We start from the raw sequence: 15,430 nt of genomic DNA on the forward strand, positions 1-15,430 counted from the left end.
GCGCACTTTATCTTAGTTGTACTTCCAAGTTTAAATGAGCTACAAAAGCGCACGACTGAAACATATTTCTTATACAAGAATAGCAACAACAGACAAATGAGAAAAAGCTATTTTTAAAATATCGATGACCATCTCTTTCATATTAATTAGCACAACTTCTCTCTCCCTCTGTGCACACCTGTCATACAGAAGACATTTACATTCAAAACATTCATATTCTCCCATTGGGATATTTTTAATGAGCATACAGAACCCCTCAAGTCTCTTTTCCTACAATACCATTCAACAATTTGCATAATGAAATATTCATAGGAGCTAATTTAATTATTAGTTCAATATTCACATGTAACACAGAGAACTAATGTAGCCTAGAAAGAACTAACCCCCTTAATTTTTTTGAGCTTGGCGTCTCTCGCTGACCAGCGTGTCTCTGATCACGTGAGGGTTTATTGGAATTTGTAATGGTTTCAAACTCTTTGTGTTGTGAAGTCTGTCATATTCTAACAATACCCACCCATCTTCTCTCCCTCCTCTCTTTTTTCTCGCCTCTGTGCTTTTTAATTTCTTGCCCTGGTACCTTCATCATCGGTCACCTGTCATCAGTGAGAGCTGTGGGCTGAGGGGGGGCGGGGGACACAAAACTGACACAGTGCCACAACTCTCCTCACAGCACCCACCAAAGGTCACGAATGGCTGGCACTCACTGGTGAATCAGAGCACAAAACTCCCTTTAACGACCTCACATAACTTTCTAAAGTTAAAAAAAAAAAACAACAACAACTAGCCGCTAGTTATGATGTCTTCACACTGAAGAGACACAGTGGCTGAGAAAGCTCAATATAAGAAAAGTGATGGAGCCAGCCAGGAATTGCTGTGAATTTAAGCTTATTTGCTAACAGCACAAATGAATAGCCAACTTTAATAGCTTCAAAAAGTCACAAAACACATCTATCTTCTTATCATGTGGGCTACTTGGAGCTTGTGTCTGGAAATATTTGCAGTGGTAGAGATGTCAACTTGATGAATGTTTTCTTAGTTATGTTGTGTTTCGAGTGTTTGCATGTGTTATCGTGGGCTGCGGCGCTTTGAACTCTCCGAGTCACTGAAGTGACAACCCGTCTGAAAAAAAAGAGTAAAATATTCCAGTAAATGTTTATGTTTCATGTCTAAGTCCTGTAAGATTTCCATATCTCACACGATGATTTACACATGGAAGTGACATCACGTTTGATCACCTGTAGAATTATTTTGTGCCAGAAAGTGCAAAAAAGTAAACCGTAATATGAGACACAAAGATTATAGAAAACACATAATAGTGAAAACATTAAAATCGAACAAGTCTTTTTTTCTGTTTCTTGTACATATTATTAAAACTAACAACAACTATATATATAAATATATATATATATATATATATATATATATATATATATGTATTTTATTACACTATATAGTGTGATAAATTACATTAAATCATGTATGGCTGATCCAGGGAACATGGGCTGAAGAAAACAACAGATAAAAATGAGTTTGAGGGAAAAGTGAGAGAAATGTTAGTCTTTGCAGTAGCCATGGGTATGTGTAATTGTCAATATATTTCTGCTTCATGTAAAAAAAATGGCTCAGGGCTCTCGTGGCTGAATCATGAGCACTGAAGGTTATTGACTATTATTTTAAATAAAAGCTATCAAGCAAAGATTTGGCATAATCTTCTCTTGCGAGCTATATCTCTCTGCTATCACTCCTTCTTTCTCTGTCTATTTTTGTCTGCACTACCTTTTTTCTTCCTCCCCACACTCTCTAAGCCAAGATAATAAACCAATTTCTTTTTTCAGCCTTTGTCCTCATCCTTCCCGCCTAGGAATTATTCCTCACTGTTCCTCCTTCTTTGTCTCTCATTCCGACTGCCTGTTTTTTTCCGTCTGTTTATCTGTCTTAAACCCACTTAGCAGCAGTTTCCTAAGTCACACCCAGATATATGTGGTAGGCCGCTTATTGCTGCTGCCGTTCTCTCTTTTTCTCTCCTCTCTCCCCGCTTAATACCTTTCTCATCCCCGCCTCCCTCAGGGCGTCATCTCCAGCCTCCCCCTGTTTCTCCCTCGATCCCTCCATCCTTAGTAAAGCCTCTGCTGACGTCACCGTTCTGTCTGAGGCAGTAGTCTGAGTCAGGTCCAAAAAAGACTCCCTTATGTTCCCAGTACCTCCATCTCATTCTTTATTTGTCAACGTTACTTTCATTTCCTCACTGCCAACATGTTTATCCAGAAGCCTAACAAAACACGAGAACATCAGCAAAAATTTACAATTCATGTCCTCTCTGCATTGTGACCCATGATTAATGGAGGAGATGCAGAACGTGCGCGCGCACACACACACACACGCACCTTTACAATTTATTTTTTTTCCCAAACACCAAAATGGCTCTCTATATATTTTTTTTCTCTGTGTTTTTCTTAGAGTTGGCAGAAAAGCTCCTTTTTTTAATTAGCATGACCACATCAAAACAAGGCAGTGGCCTGGATACCGCCTGGCCCGCTGGCTTTCTTCCTTGCAACGTGCAACACACACATGCACACAAACAAACTATTCACTAACAAAGCCGAGCTGTGGCAGGCAGGGAAAGAGAAAGCTGCTATGCTGCAGTGGGTGCTGCTGTTGTTCTTGTCTCTGATGTTTTTCACTTTGTTTGGCAGACCTCCCTTCACTCCATCTCTGTCTCTATCCCTCATATAACTGACTGATGATTTGATGAGGCTGACGCTGCCTGTTGGAGCGTGTGTGTGGGGTATGTTTATGCATATGTGCAAGCACATGTATGTCTGTGAGCAGATGCAAAATGGAATAAATATTTGAGTGTTTGTCTGCGAGTGTGTGCGTGTTTGAGCATGTGTGAGTGTGTGTGTGTGCTAGAATGCAGATGTGTTGAAGAACTATATAATTACAGAACAAGAGAGAGCTGGGAACTAATCCTCGTGAGTTGAAAGAAGTGTCTGAGAGTGAGTGACGCATAAAGCTTCTCCAAAGTCCTCTGGAATCAGTGTTCGAATACAGTGAAACCACTCCAGAGCACTCTGTGAGTCATCTACAACTGTTTGTGAACATGCTTAACACACACAAACGTTCTGAATATTAATCTAAAAAAAAAAAAAAATCAACTGTGTTCACTAAGCGTAAAAAAACAATTAAATGAACTTGAAGATACTTGAACTGGACTAATATGGACATACATGTATAGTACTTAAGCAACCAGTCATTTCTTTATGTTTTTCTAAGAAAATGGGAAATAGAAACTGACTTTCTACTATTCGAACAATCTTGAAACTTAATACTTTGTATGACCGCCTTTATTTTTCAACACAGCCTGAAATTTCTTAGACAAGCGTTCTTGTAATTTCTTTAGCATTAGTTTTCCAGGTTCCTTGAAGGACCTTCCGAGCTCATATTTGGATGTTGGCTGCCTTTTGTTTCATTCTCTGTCAAGATGATTCTTCACTGCTTCAATAATGTTCTGGGAAAGCCAATCCGACTGTTCCACTGTGTGTTTTTCTATCCAGGTATGCTTTTACTGCATTGGCAGTGTGTTTGGGATCATTGTGATGCTGAAAAATGAAGTTGTTGCCAATCAGTTGCTTTCCAGATGGTATTTCATATCTGCATTCATGATTCAATCAGCTTTGACAAGATCCCCAACACCAATGGCTGAAATACAGCTCCAAACCACGACAAAGACTCCATCTTGTTTTACAGGTGGCTGTAGACACTACTTTCTTCATCTCCTCCATACATATTGATGATGACTTGAGCCAGAAATTTCATATTTAGATTCTGCCCTCCACAAAACCTGTTGCCACTCATTTTCGTCCATTTCTTGTTTAAGCTTGTTGTCTTTTTGACCACGTCACTTCCACTGAGACTATTTCTAAAGACCCTTCAGTTAACAGTCATTTTTTTCCTGTGTCTTAAGGACGTTTTCTAGTTTTTTAGGGATGACACGTCTTCTTTTGTTCTCCACTTGTTCAAATTCCTCATTTTTTTAAGGCTGCACATCATGCTGAGATATGCCAGCGTTTCAGCTAAAAGCTCTTTGGGAATCACCTTGTTGGTTTAAAAATGCTACTTTATGTCTTTTTCATAGACTCAGTTAAAGAAATGCAAATACGTTTCTGGTGATAGATTATTAGTGACAAAGTGACATTATATACCATTTAAAACTGCTTCTTTGCTAACTTGTCTGTTATGTGTAGACACAACCCTGGTTAGGTGAGTTAGGTGCCTTTTTTATGCTTGAATAATTCATAGGTCAGTGTTATGTGGCTTAACCAGTAAAGCACCCATTCCTCTGAAAATGGGTGAGCCAAACATTCACAAATAATGACGACATATTACAGGTACCTTGTGTTTCTGAGGGGCCATTTTAGGTTTAAGAGATCAGTATGATGATAAGACTCATGTATCCCTCCATGCCTCTGGCTAAGGCACACATAATGCCCAAAGCTGGAGCTCTCACAATGGATGTCTAAGTGTTAATGTAACATTTGTTTGCAGCTGTGTTGCCATCGAGGAAAAGTGCTCATTTGCAGCCACTTCAAAGCCATACAATTTTCTCAAAGAAAAGAATACAGTAAGGTGGTGTATCTTAAGCGCTCAAAAGCACAATTATGTGCCAAGAATAAAACATATTTATGTGAGTTAGCAAAATATGACATAAACTCTTCTCTCTATCATCACATGTTTGAAAATGAATACCACTCAAAAGTGGTGGCTCAGGGAGGTTGGACATAGATAAGTCTCAAATGGATGATTCTGTGTCAGCATTGGCCTTGCAAGGTTCAGGGATTTAAAACAGGAGATGGCGTGTTAATGTAATTTCGACCCATTAAATGCCAAATTTAATAAAATTGGTAAAAATATCACCGTTACCACCAGTGCTGTGTTTCATCACAGTTGTTTACAGCACAGGGTGTGACTGGGTGCAGCACCTTTTTAAGGAGCAGGCTTTATTTCAGAAACTTTAATAGGGCCTTTTTTTAGCATCCATTTGTCCCTAATGCAACTATAGACACAACTCGAACTCTCAGTGATGACACTAAAACTATTACATAATACAGAAAAAACTATTAAATGATGAGTAATATAAAGTTATGTTAATTTCTAATTGTTTATATTTACATGCATGCAAATAATTGTTGGAGGATTTTGCAACATGTTTCATAACTGCATTATTGAGCATCTTTCCTTCTTTCTTTTCACACCTGCAGAGGCACTGAGGGTTTAGAATACTGAGACATCTCATGGTAGAGCTGCCTAGGAGTGCTGTGCAAAGCTTGGAGCATGCAACACGGACCCATGGTCTGCATAATGTCACCATCTTATTTTTGTCAGCTTGTTCACCCACACTGTGACGTAACTTGCAGAAAGACTGGATTTTTTTTTTTTTTTTTTTCGTTTTTGACAGCTGGACAGCTACACAAACCCAGAATCAGGCAGTTAGTGGATCCAATGATAGAAGAGTCTGATATGGCTCAACATAAAAATATAGAAAAAATATAGAAATCTACCAAGAATGGTCCAGTTCCTGTAGCAAAGGAAGCGGCATTTTGTTCTTAAATACCCCATCAAGTTTATCTATTGCTATGATTTGTAACACTGGTTACTCTTGCAATGAATCAGATACATTTTGTGAGCTTTTAAAATATAAAGAAATTCAACTGAAATCTACAAAGTTCGCAAAAATTAACCAGTGTGAGTTGAGCAGTCTTGTGTTTGTGAAAGTAAGGGGGGAAAAAAAGCCCAGAAGATGATTTCAGAGTGCTCTTCATCTCCTGTGCGAGTTCAGGAAAACCCATTTGACAGCAGATAGAGCCCATTCACTATATCTCACAACAGGATAAAAACCTGTTAGGCTGACCACTCACTCTGCCCCCCTCACACATCACATATGAGATTCCTCTTCTACTGGCCTCATTTCTACTTTATTAGCTCCCTGATGTGGTTATACACACATACACAGGCCTGTTTGGAGATGGACAAATGGAGTGATGGGAAAGGATGCCTAAAAGGACAAACACAAAAGGCAGGAAGTGTGGAAGGGTGCACAGGAAATGTGATTTAATATGTAATTGAAAAATGATGCGAGTGTTGTGAGTGACAGAGGTAAGGGAGCAAAAGAAGGCGCCTATATATGTGTTAGTGCAAGCCTGCGCACATGTGTACCATGGGGTATCGTGAAGCAGATGCAGCACATCCTCTGCCAGCCCCACCACACCACACTTATGAAGAAATGACAGATCTGCCTCTCTCTTTGTCTCTCTCCCACACACATAGACACAAACATTCCTCGGCAGTCCCCAAATGTGTTTCTGTCAGCTCTCGAACAGCCTGTCAAACAAGCCACAGGTAAAATAACGTTGTTTTCCCCACTGGGAAAAAACTTTGAAATGTGCTACATTATTAATATTTGGTTGGAGGATGCCACTCTCTCCTGTTTTCTCCCATATCTGTGTGTCATGTGATATTTTTAACTTTACAATATTCAATGCACAGCATAATATGGGATGTTGTTATTACTGTATGTTGAATGTGTGTAGCTCCTGTAAATGCAAAGCACCGGCTTGTTTACCTGTCATTGTCATCCATGCACAATAGGATATAATATGAAATGTATCCTGATAAAAAATGATAATCTGAAAATGTCTCATTTTAATTACTTAAGTATTATAGACTTTATTTACACATACTATTATACACTTCTACCAGATAAACCTCTTCTTATCTTAGAAACAGGTTTTGTTCCTAAAAATTAAACCTAATTTAAATTTCAGTTCACTTATTACCGTTTTAATTTCAGCCCCTTGAGCAGTTTTGATCTTAGGAAGATTAGATATTAACTCTGCCATTTGAAAACAGCATGCACTTGGATTTGCAAATTTGAGTTTTTTGTACCACTTAAGGAGAATGAAAACAGATAACTGTGTTATTTGCATAAAAAAGAAATGCAGCATTTGATAAGTATCACAAAGATCAAGAAGAGCAGTGGTCCTAACGTCGACCCCTGGGGCACGCCTCTTTGATACAGGAAGAAAAGAGGAAGAAGATCCAGCAAAGTGGGCCTACTGTGTTCTATCTGACAAGTAATTTTAAAAACAACTGACAGCATTCCCAGAAAAGTCATTATTATGTAGTTTATCCACCAAAGTGGCATAGTCAACTGTGTCAAAAGCCTTCAGCAAATAAAGAAAAGCAGAAATGTTGTATGTTCCGCAGTCCATTGCCTCAATAATGTAATTTACCTCTTAAATAGCAGTGGTTATTGCGCTGTGCTGTTTTCTAAAACTTAGTAGTTAATATTTTCAGTATTTCTGCTATACGCCTGCAATACACTGGCAACCTGCCTAGGGTGTACCACTGTTCTAGCTGCACAGGCTCTAATACACAAAACCCTGAACTAAATGGATGCATGGATGGATAATAGTTCTGCTATAATATCCGTAGCTAACTTGAGAAAATCTAGATCCAGTTTTTCAGGACTTGCAGTCTTATTAGCATTCAATTGCTTTAAAGCTCTACAGATCTGTTACATCGAAAGGAGAAAAGCTGAAAGACTGAGCTATAGATTCAATAAAAAGTGCCTGAGAGTGAGCCTTTTCTTCAACATCCTGTTTTAATTCTGGATGTAAAGTGTACTTGAACATTAAATACAATTTAGATTCTCAGTGCAATCCAACAACCTGCATTCAAGTCAGCAAAATCAACCACAGACACACTTCTGTGAACAGATAAAACATTCTTTAAAAATCAGCTACAGTAGTTGTAAGCTTGCTCTCATACAGAGAGCCATTTGTATGCAAATGACAAATGGCACACACATTTGTGAGCCTGCATAATGCCTGTGACATTGTTAAGATAATATATGATTTAAGAAATGATGACAACACTATCAGATTTCAGTATGGCAGGTAGAGATGTCATATATTGGATTTTTCCATTTCTTTTATGTCAGAAAAAAAGAAATGAGTATAATTCCAAGTGGAACGAGACTGAATGTGTAATGCATGTTAATTCATTGTTTAGAAAAGGGCCTAGTTTGGAGGTGTGTGATATATGTTATGTGTGTGGATAACTAATGATTATTACAACTAAAAGACTGCTTAATAATAATAGCAATGATGATAATGTATGTCTTATCATAAACAGAGGCAAACAAACCCCTTTACCCTTCTAGCTTCTGAGCAGGCTGACTGCCAAGTATAGTTTTTGAGCTCCACCGTCTCTCCTTTCCTCTTCCACCGGTAGCCATGGCAACTTCCACGTCGTCCGATTCCAGGACACACTCGGAGAGTCTTTCTCCCGTTTCCACCTAGTAACATTCCTTAGCTGATATCCCTATGTCTCTCCCTACCTTGCATCTCTCTAAATTTAAATGTGACACCTCCAACTTCACATTTTAATCCAAACCACCTGCTTACACGAACCCCAAATCCTCCTAAAAGCTAAAAGATGAGCGCGTTTCAGACAGATGTGCTGTCTTCTTGATTGGTGAGACGCAGAGGAGCGTGGAAGACACCATCACCATCAAGACGACAGAGCAATGCTACATCAAGCAACTGACTAGTAGAATTTAGTCAACCTCACCTCATAAAAAAATATGGGATGCTGTGCTTGTGCAGGGGAGACGAGGGCTGTTCCTTGTGTCCTGGTTTGGATTTGCGCTTCACTGTCAGCGTCAAAGTATCAAGTCAGTCAGGTAGTCAGTCACTGTCTACAGCACACCAGCATGTCTGAGGCACTGATTCACGTGCCGTGCTACTCTCTGGATGTGCCAGACTTTGTGTGGAAGAGAGAAAAAGAGAAAGCGTGTGGTGTCTCAGACCATTCTCAGGCAGCCATGCAGCTTTGGTGCTCAGTGAAGCATGATAACGAAGGTTAGCAGAGCCATGGTGAAAGGAGAACAGGGTCAGATGGTGGAGACTTTGACATGTGGAAATACAGAGGTTTTGGGAAAAGAGAACAGTTGTCAGTTTGGGTGAAAGTATATTTGCGTGGGTAGACGGAGAGGAATATATAAAGAACAATAGAAAGAACAAGATCATTGTTAAGATTATAAAGGACCCCGTGTGTTCACTCCTGTCACATATCTGAGGGAAAGTTTCTGTCAGTGTTTCAGTGTGCCAGAATCAGTCAGTCTTTAAGTTGGACTTTTCCTATTCGTCTATCTGTGTTTGCGTGTGCGTACGTATGTGTGTGGGTCCTAATTACCACACTGAGCAAGGGTGACAGTTGGGCCCCCAGGGTGCCGCAGGGCATCTCCTGTAGCCGTGGTGACTATGTTAGGGTGGTAGCACAAGCACAGACACTTGCATACACCAACATGCACACACACACATACACATTAAGTAGGACATTTCCAGATATGACCTCATTCAGTGGGAAGCAGGGTACAGTTAATGGAGGGAGGAGAGAAGAAGAGCGAACAGATCGAGACAGAGTAAGTCAGAGATAGATATAATAACAAGATATAATTGTTAATATCCTGGTGAGTCCACCTCTGCAAGATATCTCACACCCAGAGAAGAAACACAGTCACAGCCTCAGTTTCTGTGGTGAAAAACTTTAATTTAGCATTTTGTTTTTGGACTTGGAATCACGGGGCTTTAGATTAATGTAATGTTTGGAGCATTTATTTATCTGCCCCTCTGTCACTATCTGCTCCACCTCTCTCTTCTTATCCTTCAGCTTTTACAGAGATGGATTATATTCAAATGGAGAAGTAACATGAAGTGTAGGTATGCCTGGAAAAAAATGCCAGACTGCATAGCATAGTTTGCTGGTTAGACAGTCTGAGACTGCAGCACACAGCTAACACTAGACTGCAGTCTGCGATTCAAGTGGTTTTCTATAATTCAGAGAGTCAAAGGAAAAGAACTTCAGAGGCTCCTTTAGAGTCTCCCACGTGTGTAGTTCAAGCTTGCTAGTGCATGCTCAATAACACATACGGACTCGTATGCAAATGCATACAGCTAAAGATGAACACACTCAGACATGTTCACACACAACCACATATTCAGTACATATGCACACAAATACATTCACATGCTACACTACTAGCCTGGAGCTTTGAAGGCTTAGATGCAGTTCTAAAGAGAAGGAGAAGTTGAGCAGGCTTACGAACTAAGAAGAAACTCTCTATTTCTTTCTGAGCGCAGTATGTGTGTGGGCAAGAGAGAGCGTGAGTATGCATTTAAGAGCTGCCATGTGCATTCACATATGCATGTGCGCGCCTTCATCTGCATGTTAGTACGCAGCGGTGGTGTTAATATGTGTTTTTACAGCCATAGTGCACCTAGAATCTTTGGGGACGCACTGAAGGATTAATCTGCAGACCTGGGTTGTCACTCTGGCCGTCAACCCTAGCATCCTGGTTCGAAACAGGGAGAAAATATAGAATTCACTATAAAATACCGGAACCATGCAACCCATAAGGCCCTGCATTTTAGCCTCAACCTCATCTCTCCCCAGAGTTGAGGAAAGAAAAAAGCAAATGGAAAAACAGGAAAGCCAGTGAAAGCTAAAACAGATGGTGAGTGAGAACGGAAAAGTGACAGTGAGGGTGGGAAACAGGGGGTGAGAAGCAATTTGAGGAATGAGGAGAGAGTAGAAAAAAAATACTAAGAATGGAGTGACAAAAATTGAGATATCAAGAGGGTGACAGATGGGAGAATAATAAATGAAGCATGTTGTTATTTAACACATCCAAAAGAGACGGGGAACAGAGGAGAAGGGAGAACAACTCCCCACCCTTGTCTCTCTTGTCAAAGTGCTTTCCCTTTGTGTTGAGAGGCGTCTTCAATAGGAATGGAAAAGGAGAGAAAACGAGAGCAATCGAGAAAAAGAGAGGTGAGAGCGGGAAAAAAAAGGCTGAAGGGCCAACAAGGTGACAAGGTGGGAAAGGTGGTATGGAGGTATCGAGGGAAAGTCTGTTTGAAGTCCAGAAGTAATTTTCTATCACGATAGCTGTGGCAGAGGCAACAAAACAGAGTTTGTGTGGCCGTGTGTAACGTCCACACGTTCTTCACACTATCGACACTTGCAGCCTCAAGAGCGCGAATGCATGTGTGTGAGATTAAGAGGGAAAATCTGAGAGAATGTGCTGAAAGGTACTTGGTCCAATTCTGTAGCATCTCCAGAGAACTCATCAAGTCATTTTTATGTGAATAAATCGCTATCCCCGAAGGCATTTCGGCATTTTGGCTTGCAGCTCTCTCCCGGTGTAGAACTGCACAGTCAACCATCAAATGTCTCCTCATATAAGTCAATAGTGACACATATGCATGCAACCCAGCCACACCCTAGCAGTAACCGGTACTGTGAAATTCATCCTGACATTTAGGAAAATAAGTATGAAGTGCAGTGCCAGTGGGGTGAGTCTAACAAAGAATTAAAAATTGAATTATACTCACAATGCCTTAATTTAATATCAAAGGTAAAACCTAAAAAAAGAAATAATTAAGCTGCAGAGACCTTAAAACAAAGGATTTTCAGTAGTCATTTTCAAATAAAGGTGCCTCTGTTCAAAACCTGATAAAACAGAGTGAGTCATTGAACTGAGGCCACTGTATCACTAAAACAGATTAAGCGTAACTTTCATGGCCACGGCTTCGTTTCCCCTTCAACCCAGTGTATCCCAATGGGGAGATAATCTGGGAAATGCAGCAGTATCAGGTCCTTTCTAGGTTGCCTGAGAAGCCTTGTGAGACCCTCTGGAGATATGAGGCTTTGATATCAAGACCAATTATGTGGTATAGGCGCACACATCCACACACACAAACATTAGCGCACACACACACATGCGCACATTCACAAACACATACACACACTCATACATACACACTCATTGGCCTTGGAGAGTGGTGGAGAGGAAAACAAAGAGAGAATGTGATACTGAGGAAACACTGGGCAGGCGGAACATGCTCTGATTTTATCAGCCAGTTGAGCGGAGCTTGAAAGCCAGAGACGATACAGACATAGAGGGAATGAGAGAGTGGAAACAAGACAGGCTGAAACAGACTGAAGAAAATGGATGTGAGAGTATGGGGAAGAGTTGAAAGTATATACATACACACATCACCGGTCAAACTCCCAGTGAAGCCTTCAATACCCGTTAACGTGCAAAAACGCATACAACGAACATGTGCATGAGCACACACTAAAAGATTCACTGTCAGCATTTATGCCAAACATGGACACACATACTGTATGCAAGAGCATATCCGAGCTTTGCAGAGTATTGTGCAAGTAGACACAAAGGCCCACTCGCGGCATCTTGGAACTCGCAAACCGTTCACCACAAATATATGTGATAAACAGTTGTTTCCGGTCTGAGTCACCTCCACAGAGGATCCCTCAAGATTAAGTATGGCCTCTGGCTCTGCTAATTGGAGCTTAAAGTCTGGTGTAGCCCCTGGGCAGTGTATGCTGTGTGTGGTAGAAGCCATGTGTGTGTGTGCGGGCTTCCGTATAAATTATGGATGGAAAGGGCTGTAGGAAAGTGGCCACACAAGCTTCAGCTGCCAGAGCGAGAAGAGAGACCAAGCTAGGCCAAAGCAGTCGCAATCAGAGCACCACCACATGACACAGACAGGTGGTTTGATAGAGAAACAGAGCAGGGAGACGGATGGGGAAAGATGACAGCAATATTGAGATGGAAAAAAAGATGAGAGAAAATAATAGGACAGCAAGAAAGAGAACTGAAAGTGAGATTAACACAGGACCTGGAAAATCCAGATACTAATGGTGACATTAATGAATTATTTATAGCCAGACATTCTCATTACAGAGCACGGTGCTTTCCCTTTATTGCTATTTTTGTCATGCTATCATTTGCCAACTAGCTTTAACTAACTACCTGCCAAATACAAAATATATGTAAAGTGCAGAGACCACAACAGCATTAAAAACCATTTCCAGTAACCCTAAATCACAAGCTGGGTTCTCTTTTCTATTCTGCTACTCACCAACTAAATGTTAGGATAATCAGAGGAAAGTACCTGAACATGTTAGATAAAAGATGTTAGCTAAAACAGCACTCACTCGTGTCAATAAAAGTATAGTCTCAAGTGAGGAAAGGAGATATGGAAATCTATTATTATTTTGCAGCCTAAATATTAAATATTGTATTTTTCGCAAAGACAGAAAAAGTGGAAAAATCAGTTGCTAAAATTCTAAAGTAAAGAAAATTTGCTTTACTATGGAAGCCTTAATTTGTGAGCTCCATGTATTATGACATAAAATGCTGTATGACATAATATATCATTATAATGTTTTTTTAAAAACTATCCATATATTATAGCCTGTTGTTCAATGATAATTTTCCTCGGAGCAGACGCTGAGATTGCTGTGTTCCTTTCAGCACCCTCAGAGGAGGAGGCAGGCACACCGGAGAGATGTGCAGGAGAAGTGTCACCTGAGTCGCTTCCATTGTCTGATAAGACTACACTGCTTTCTATAAATAATCCGTCACAATTGTCCTTTTCCCCCATTACAGTTTAGCAGTTCTGTCATTTTATGCTGCTGTTGTTTGGTGTAAACTTCTTGAAAGTGGGTAAATTCATAGTTAATTCAGAACTTGATATATAGTGTGATGTGGGAAAAACACATGGGGGGATTTCGAGCATCTCAGTTGGATTAGAGCCACTCCAAAGTCTTCATTTTGTTTTATCTTCAGCCATTCAGAGGTGGACTTGCTGGTGTGGTTTGGATCATTTTCCTGCTGCAGAACCCAAGTGCACTTAAGTCACAAGCAGATTGCCGGACATTCTCCTTCAGGATGTTTTGGTAACAGCAGAATTCATGGTTCCATTAACTACAGCAAGTCTTCCAGGTCCTGAGGCAGCAAAGCAGCCCCAGACCATCACACTACCACCACCATATTTTACTGTTGGTACGAACTTCCTTTTCTGACATGCTGTGTTAGTTTCATGCCACATGTAACGGGACTCAAACCTTCCAAAAAAGTTCAGCGTTTCTCTCTTCAGTCCGCAGAGTATTTTCAAAGATGTCTTGGGAATCATTAAGATTTTTTCTGGCAAATGTGAGGCGAGTCTTTGTGTAACTGTTTCCTCCTTGAACTCTCCAATGGGTGGTATTTTTTCCCAGTTACTTTCTTATTGTTGAATAATAAACCCTGACCTTTTGTGACCTCTTGGATGAGTCGTCACTGCGCTTTGGGGGTCTTTTTGGTTGACCAGCGACTCCTGGGAAGGTTCACCACTGTTCCATATTTCCGCCATTTGTGGATAATGGCTCTCATTGTGGTTTGCTGGAGTCCCAAAGCCTTAAAAATTGCTTGGTAACCCTTTCCAGACTGATAGATGTCAGTGACTTTGTTTCTTATCTCTTGCGATTGTGACATGTTGTGTTGCATTTCTCAGCCTGCTTCAGTTTGTCAGACAGGTTCTGTTTAACACTAGGTTTACTATCCTGCGCAAATTTGCGTAACTTCCCTAAACCCAATACCCCCTAGAATTACTGGCTTTTTTATTTTCTGGTGCAAGTCCCGAGGTGTTAAGCACCCCTGCTGAGATTTTCACAGGTCGTCAGCTTGTTTCTCCTACAGCTTTTGTTGTGCAAACCACCCATTGTCCTTGAGGCCTGGCACATTTGCATTTGCTCACTCGGAGTTGCTCAGATCCAAGGCAGGCCAAACCTCTGTGTTACAACTTTCAGAAATGCCTGATAGAAATGCTTCAACTTACTCATGAGATTTTGACCACATTTTTTGCGGAAGTCACAACTATACTGAATGCACGACCGTTGTTGCCAGCTGCAAGAAATGCTACCAAGGTTCGTTTCAAAGTTTGAAAGACTTTGAAATAAAACAGACTTGTGTACCCATATATTGTGAATGTCTGTCTTTTGTATGTAGGTTGTAACACAGAGGTTTGGCCTGCCTTGGATCTAAGTAAACAAATGCCAATGTTGCACAACACACACACACACACACACACACACACACACACACACACACACACACACACACACACACACAGCAAATCTGCATTTATTTGTCCCACAAGTGGAAAATCTGCATTGTCATTGCAAAAAAGTGGACAAAGCACAGTATAGAAAGTGCACTATACAAACAATCTGGAAACATAAATATGGACACGTGTATTCAAAAATATTGGTGTATGTATACACACACACACACACACACACACACACACACACACACACACACACACACACACACACACACACACATATCTATCTATCTACGTGTGTGTGTGTGTGTGTGTGTGTGTGTGTGTGTGTGTGTATATATTAGGGATGCACCGATCCCGATACTGGTATCGGGTATCGGGCCGATACTGTAAAATGTGTGCGCATCTCGTACTCGTAAAGTTAACCGATACCATGAACCGATCCTTATGTA

General features: G+C 40.6%; 1 protein-coding gene across 5 annotated transcripts in view; it reads right to left on the reverse strand.

The window, feature by feature from the left end:
- Nucleotides 1–15,430, reverse strand: part of adgrl3.1 (adhesion G protein-coupled receptor L3.1) — a 120,108-nt gene that overhangs the window by 62,707 nt on the left and 41,971 nt on the right. The gene's annotated exons all lie outside the window — the stretch shown is intronic.

This window comes from Oreochromis aureus, linkage group 6, assembly GCF_013358895.1.
Source record: "Oreochromis aureus strain Israel breed Guangdong linkage group 6, ZZ_aureus, whole genome shotgun sequence".
In the NCBI taxonomy this organism is placed as follows: Eukaryota; Metazoa; Chordata; class Actinopteri; order Cichliformes; family Cichlidae; genus Oreochromis; species Oreochromis aureus.